This window comes from Brachyhypopomus gauderio, chromosome 13, assembly GCF_052324685.1.
Source record: "Brachyhypopomus gauderio isolate BG-103 chromosome 13, BGAUD_0.2, whole genome shotgun sequence".
Lineage (NCBI taxonomy): Eukaryota > Metazoa > Chordata > Actinopteri > Gymnotiformes > Hypopomidae > Brachyhypopomus > Brachyhypopomus gauderio.
Window position 1 is genome coordinate 7,606,365 of NC_135223.1, and position 8,376 is coordinate 7,614,740.

Here is an 8,376-nt window from a genome sequence, read left to right on the forward strand (position 1 = left end):
GTATTCACTTCCTGTCTGGGTACACGAAGGCCTTGCACGTTGTCTGGTGTGTGAACGTCGTGGCTGGAGGAACTGAGACTGTAGTGGTGGCCATCCAATTGAGAAGTGGAGAGTTATACATAGCGGATTCAACCGATTGCGAAGCGTTGACGTCAACAGTGACCTAACAGGTGTGGATGTGAGCTTGCCTGCGTATCTACTGGCTACGGAGCCAGTAAGCCTGTAAGGGCAGAGTGAACAATAGGCCCTTTTCACACTTCCGCATTTTTTCTTCCGGAAGCTCTCGTTGCAGGGTAAAGTTACTTCCGTTACACATTAAACAATGGCAGAGTCCAATAACAAGAGCTTTTGCAGTGCACCAGGGTGCTCGATCTCGAAGCAAAAACAGTCGTATCTCAGTTTCTATGGTTTTCCGGCTGACGACGAGCAGAAAAGAAAATGGGTTTGTGCAATTAGGAGGGATGAAGGGGAAAACTTTGTGATACGGAGCATCTTTGTGTGTAGCCAGCATTTCACTGCTGCAGACTACATAGCAGGAAGCTCGCGGCTAAAAGTTGGTGCTGTTCCCTGTTACTGTTCCCAGCCGGTTTCAGTGGAACAGTTGCTGTCCGCGTTTGAAAGATCAAGCTCTCGGCTGGGAGTACACGTACGTCCGCTAGCATCTAGCTGTTACCCGCTAGCATCTAGCCCCGGTTCGCTAGCTTCTAGCTCCGGTTCGCTAGCTTCTAGCCCCGGTTCGCTAGCATCTAGCCCCGGTTCGATAGCATCTAGCTCCGGTTCGCTAGCTTTTAGCTCCGGTTCGCTAGCTTCTAGCCCCGGTTCGCTAGCTTCTAGCCCCGATCCGATAGCTTCTAGCCCTGGTTCGCTAGCTTCTAGCCGTGATCCGATAGCATCTAGCTAGAAAAAAGCAAGCTCTCGGCTGGCAGTACACCACGAACATCTACTAGTCGAGAGTTTGCTCTTTCAAATGCGGACAGCAACTGTTCCACTGAAACGGCTCTGAAACTAGCTGTGATCCGCTAGCATCCAGCTCTGACCATCACTTTGCTGTCGACTATATTGGACACTGAATAAACAATAACACGTAATAACTTGGTGTGTGTCATGAACTTTATTGATACTGATGTAAACCAAACAATCAATAGCTGACGTCCCTTGGCTTGCTAAAGCTTGGCGTACACTGTACAATATTTTAAATCATGTACTCAGCTCCAGCTCAAACTACGACTAAATCGCAGGGAGAGTCGGCTCGTGGAGCTGCTTCAACAGTGCGATACTCTCACGAGGAGCGATTTGAATTTCAAACATGTTTGATATTCTTGCGACGCTGCGATTTCTGATCGGGAGTTGGTCGTGAGGTGTGAATCGCTCCTCGTTTACCTGTGTAAACTATACGATGCACGATTGAGCCGAAACTCGGCCCGATCGCAAAAATAGTCGCACGAGTGAAAAATCGGCAGAAAATGGGCCAAAAATCGCAGTGTACGCCCAGCTTAACCTAGCTAGATATTGTTAACTAAAGCTGTCAGTATCATTTGTAATATTATAATATATATCATAATATAGACTGTTTTACCACTCCGTAGGATGACTAATGGAACCAGCTATACCTTAAATAATAGTTAGATACCTAGCTAGTGCTAGCTGGTGTTAGCTTACCCTGGTATAAGTGAATAAATTATTCTACAAACAATTTGTAGCCTCTATTTAACTTGGAACCGTTCGTTGTTGAATGTTCTCCAACGATACTGGAAATGTATTTAAAATTCAGTCTCGGCAGCGACGACAGGGATGAAGTAAACACACGCTCCATGCTGAGGTGAATTGACAACAACTATCTTCTGCGAGTACCGGAACTTGTTTTACCCGGCGGTGATGTATTTCCGTTTTGTTGTGAAAAGGGCCTATTTCATCTTGAACGGAGTGGAGCTGCAGTTGGGGTGCTTGCAGGCCACTGTTTTTCCCTACCCAATATTTTTAATTATTTTCTGCATTTTAATAGATTGAGGTTCACGACAAGGTGTTATGAGTATATCTATGAGTATATCTGCTATGCAGAGTATATCTGCTATGAGTATATCTGCTGCCAAACCAGCTATTTTATAGTCTTCTGGGGGTTAAGCCTGTGCTAACTTGCGTAGCGCTACGAGTATATCTGCTGCCAAACCAGCTATCTTATAGTCCGTTGGGGGTTAAGCCTATGCTACTTTACGTAGCGCTACGAGTATATCTGCTACCAACACCGGCTACTGTATAGTCTTTTGGGGGTTAAGCCTGGAGCATAGCAGTAACAGTTGTAAAAGTCCTGCACAGCTCTTTTATGTCCAGTATCTGTTTGGTTATTTTTATTTGTTCGTTATTGGTCAAGGCGTGGGCCACTCCAGCGTCCAGGTTGTGTCCTTTGTGGGGTGTTGTGCCCTTTGTGGGGTGTTTGCTGTGGCAGGGTGGCTTTCTTGGTGAGCACAGTTGGTGCAGCCGCTTAGTGTGGTTACAAGGATTTTGTGTAGTAGAATTAGCGTTTGTGGTCATTTGGGAATGAACACTGTGGGTGGTACATAGCCTTGGCCACGGGGTTTTTAGTCTGTGCAGTACTACTTAGTCTTTGTAATAGCTTAACTAGCTTATCCCCCAATAGTGTCTATTTTTATAACAAAGTTTGTATATTTTTATATTTGAAATAAAAGATATTGTGATCCAATTAGATACCTGTTGTGTTATTGGCTGGTTCTTTTCACTCATTTACTTGAGTGGCCTAGCACGGGGTCACCTTCCCCATCTTATAGGGGTGGCGTAGTCAAAGGTTATCTGCATTGTGGGTGTGCATAAGTGGGTGCGTCGGTATTGTGTGTACTTATAGCCCATTAAAATTAAAGTAAACAGCACACCATTACATTCCTAAGAAAATACATACGTTGCTGACCTTTTTAAAAAATAGTCTCTGTGTTGTCTTCTACTTCGTCATTTTGTCAGTAACGGGATAAAATAATTACTTTTCCTGTCGTTACAACGCCGTTGACATTACTGGTCATTAAAAGCGGTGCGTTAATATATATTGATATACTAACAGTAATGCGAGCAAACCGCTGCCCAGGCTAGTGAGGAGTAACATATCTCGATAGGTCACAGTTCTCGGTGTAACACCTGTTTAACTTAACAAGTCAGTAAGCGATTAGCTAAGGCAGCGTTATGATAGCCAATCAGAGCCAGTGTTTTTACACACGTGCGGAGAAGAGGCAGAAATGGCGAGTCAAGAGAAAGCTGAAGAAAATTTTGCATTTTCAAGGTGGCGATATAAACATTATTTAAGAAAATACTTGAAGTTCCTGAATGTCTACCAGACTGGTTATTTGATTTATTTAATTAAGAATAGAGGTTTTATTGTTAAGTTTACTTCTGTTGTGAACAAACCAGTTGTCTCAGGTTGACAGAATTTAATTTAATTTGATAGATGTAAATGCACTTTATATAGTGTAACTTTACTTTTGCTTTTTTTTTTTTTTTTACTTTTTACAAAGATTTGGGATTTTAAAGGATTTTATACTGCACTGGTCTGTGGATGTACAATAAATATCAAAAGTTAAACACCTTTCTGATCTACTCATTTCAACCTAATTTCAACTTACTGTGAAAACTGCTTTTTCAAAAAATCCTTATTCATTGGCATATAACTTTTTTAAACTGTAATGCAAATAGTTACTTTCCCTGGTAATGAGTTACTTATATTGTAGAGTAATTCAGTTACTAACTCAGTTACTTTTTTGAACAAGTAGTGAGTAACTATAACTAATTACTTTTTTAAAGTAATGTTCCCAACACTGCAGAGAATACAGTGTGTGTTGTGAGAATACAGTGTGTGTTGTGAGAATGCAGTGTGTGTTGTGAGAATACAGTATGTTTTCTAAGAATACAGACACTTTTCAACCAGTTGTATGTTTTTTAAGTGCAAACCATGATGACCAGATCAGGGAGTGTGAGAAGTTCTAGATGCCTGAACGGAACAAGTTCAAAAGCCATAGTTATGTTGGTCGAGAAGGGCTATGAGAAACACGTTGTTACGACCACTGGTGGTCGTTGCGTTGTTTGTGTCTGACGCTACAGGTCCAGATGTGTCTTTCCTCCCACCATGTATGTCAATCTCTTCCTGGTTGTTGCGGATTGGCTGTTCTGTACCCAAGACCCACAGTGCCGCCTTAAAAGACCCACAAAGCAGCAAGACGGGAAGAATCTTTCTCCATATTGGTTTGGTGTAGTTGGTGTGGTTTGGTGTAGTTTGGTGTAGTTGGTTGTGTAGTTGCTGATTTCTATCATCTGATTTCCCGGTTTGTTTAAATTTGAATTATATCGTCCCTGAACTTGAGTCTGGATTTGCCCCTTTTAGTTTGGTAGCTGATGTATATATTGTATGTGTATATGTATATAAATAGAGTGTGTATAAGTGTAAATAATTCTGCTTGTTAATCTGGCCCAGACGGGAAGAAAGGACAATGACTCTTTTGGTTTTCCCAATCTCTTTGTTTTGTATAGGTAGTTAGGGTAGGTTATTGTGATTTACTTTCATTTCTATGAACATGCGTCAGGTAAGGTAGTCGGTATTATTTTGGTTAGAGACGTTTTGTTTATTGTTTTGAGCATTGGGTTATGTCCTGGATTTACATCCCTTGGCCAAACTTTGAATAAAAACATTTATCATTTCATCATATCTATCACAGTCTCTCAATACTCATTCTCTGTTAGGGCTATTGCCTAGAGTAGTCGTAACATAGAAGATATAAAGATTAACACAATCCTATCCACAGTCCATAAACTGAATCTCTCACAGTGGTTCCAGAGGAATGTATGTTTTGTAGAATATTTAGAAGTACTTTGGCTTTGTGCTATTTTCTCTCTTAAGACTGAATGTTTCTTGAATATAGTTGCCATGCTTATCCAGCAGGAATCCCGGCATTCGGCAGCATGTGCCACTTGTGACAGGAGTTGACTGTAGAAGCCCATATGGGCCTACAGCCTTTCTGGGTGACTGCATGATGAGGGACGTCCAGGGAGGGAGCAGAGATGAGAAGATGATGTCAGTGAGGAAGATTACGTCAGTGAGATAAAGGAAGATGGAAGAACTGGGATGAAACCTCCTTGCCCCTTAGATATCCACCCTGGTCTTCTTCAGCGTTTATGGTTCTTTTTGAGTGTTGTATCCAATCCCTTTGTGGCTCTGGTACATTGTTGATTATCTCAAACTTGGTGGTGAAATTATTCCTCTGGCATACAGACAGGGTGCATGGTAACTACACCTGACAGTCAGACAGGGTTGGGGTGGAAAATCTAACATTTTCCTTGATGCTGTGCTTTATTAGTATATGTTATAATAATAATAATAATCTTTATTTGTATAGCACCTTTCATACATACATGTAACTCAAAGTGCTTTACAGTATAAATAAAAGAAACATTAAAAGGAGATAAGACAAAAAGAAAATGTTAAAAGAAATTAAAGATAAAAATATTAAAATAACAAAAAGTAAAAAAGTAAAGTAAATAAGATAATAAAAAGTAAAGTAAATAAGATAAAACTATTAAGATAGAGTTTCTTAACTAAAAGCGGATCTAAACAGTAGGGGTGTATTCAACTAAGGATTTTCATAGTCGAATCTGATTCGTCTGCTTTTCCCTTTAGTCGACTAATAGTCGAATCGGGTTTATTTTATTTATTTATTTTTAGAGCGCCTTAAACGGTCGTTCTCATTCAGGACTTTTTTCCTCTTCAAAGTAAAAACCTAAAACACTTAGATAAATGAATAAACACGGTAGGTTGGCTTTATTCAGCTTTTATTTATTTACTTTTTTTATTAAACGTTAGAGAACATTAACCGTCAAAGCGCATTTCGCATATCGAACTGTCCGTGCAAAATGTCAAAAATATTTTAAATAAAATATGCCTGCCTGAAAATATTTTTAATTGCCACACAACAGCAAAAAAATACAAGGAAAGGTTCAAGTAACGGGGTTTAAAAGCAAACAACAACAAAAAATGTTTATAGACCTACTAGGCGCACCGCGACGACACGACCGAAACGACAAACATTTTTTTTCGCCTTACGCGTTTTAAATGGTATGCCAAGTTGGTTGTTGTCGTGCGAAATGAAAGACGTTGATGACATAAGTTGCACTTTACTTTGTTTGATTCATCTTTATGTTTTTCAAAATACTTTTGAAGTTTTTTAGTAGCCATTATAATCTCGGCAGATGCTGTGTATTCTGTAGCGTGTTCAGCTCCGCTCGTTTGGATTGTGCAACAGCAGGGTGTGATTTATTAATGTGTAGTAAGGAAGATGCCTATTGTTAATGCGCAAACATCATTTTTTAAATATTTATTAACAGAAATTTGGATGATTTTATTTGACAAAAGGCTATATATAACGAAAACAAAGACATTTCATGTAACAACTAATGCTTAGCTGCATCCTTGGGCACCCCCATGCAGTTAGAATGGTACATTCGACTAAGACGTTCATAGTCGACTAGGGGGTATAGTCGACTATAGTCGAATCAGCGACTATTGCAGGTCACCACTACTAAACAGGAATGTTTTGAGACTGCTCTTAAAACTATGCAGGGATGAAATGCCTCTGAGCTCTTCAGGAAGAGAATTCCAGAGCTTTGGGCCATAGTGGCTAAAAGCACCCTCGCCAATCTTTAATCGGCTTTTAGGAATCACCAGTAGATTACTGTTTGAAGACCTGAGAGACCTGACTGGAACATATCTAACCATCATTTCACTCAGGTAAAGAGGGGCAAGACCATGAAGACATTTAAAAACCATGACTAGAACCTTAAAATCTATTCTAAAGCTGACAGGTAACCAGTGCAGTGAGTGGAGTGCAGGTGTAATATGATCTCTCTTTCTCCTGCGGGTCAGAACCCTTGCAGCCACGTTCTGAACACGCTGTAGGTGTGAAATAGAGCTCTTTGGAAGAGCAGATAGAACAGCATTACAATAATCTAGCCTTGATGTGATAAATGCATGGACAAGTTTTTCACTGTCAGCAGGAGAGAGCATATCTCGGACCTTAGCGATGTTTTGAAGGTGAAAATAAGCTGTCTTGCATGTAGTCATGATGTGTGATTTGAAGCTGAGCTCATTATCAAAGGTGACACCCAGGTTCTTAACACATTGTCTGGCATTCAGATTCATTTGATTTAAATAAGTCTGGACATCATTCCTTTGTGAATCACTGCCAATAACAAGAACCTCTGTCTTCTGTTTATTTAACTGCAGAAAATTGTCAGACATCCATGTTTGTATATCATCTATGCAGTCAAACAGTGAGCAAATTGATTTTAGGGCTTTAGGTTCTAGCGAAATATAAAGTTGAGTGTCATCTGCATATTGATGATAACTAATACCATGTTTATTAATGATGTGTGGTAACGGAAGCATATATAGGTTGAATAGTAACGGCCCAAGAATTGATCCTTGGGGGACGCCACAAGTTATTTTTTGACATGTGGAGGAAGAGGTACCTAATGCTACATAGTAATGACGCCCAGTTAGGTACGATCTAAACCAGTCTAAGACTAAGCCACTAAGGCCTACCCAGCTCTGTAGTCGATCAAGAAGTATTTCATGATCAACGGTGTCAAAAGCGGCGCTTAAATCTAGCAGAAAAAGGACTGAGAGTTTGCCTGCATCCTTATTCAATCTCAAGTCATTTACTACCTTAACTAGGGTTGTTTCAGTGCTGTGGAGAGCTCTGAAACCAGATTGAAAAGTGTCATTTATTTGATTTACTTTGACATAGTCATTCAACTGGATTGACACTACTTTTTCAATTATTTTGCTAAGAAAGGAAAGGTTAGATATAGGTCGATAATTATTAAGAATTGTGGGATCAAGATTTCTGTTCTTTAATAGTGGTTTAACCATTGCAGTTTTAAGAATTTTAGGGAATTCACCCAATTGCAGAGACTGATTAACAATCGTTAGAACTTCATTTGCTAATGAGCTCAGAACCTGCTTGAAAAAGTATGTTGGTAAAGGGTCCAGTTCACAAGTAAACACAATAGTCACATGATAGATGTATAAGCTAGAGCTCTTTACGATATATATGTGTTATGTGTTAATCATGTAAGAAGGACACTGAAGTCATTCAGTGCCTGGTGTGGCTCAGTAGGCCTTAGAATTGTACAGTACTGTCTTTCCTCTACCATGTCGGCCCACTCTGGGTGCTGATGTTCCTGCGTGACCTCGCTCTTATCCACACTGGAGACACCAGCTGGTCTCCTAGTCTCAATATGGAAGTGGCCACGTCACCTCTCAGACCATCACAGGACCGCCAAGCGTGGATGGGGCATGAGGGGAGGGGCCAATATACATTTATCCAA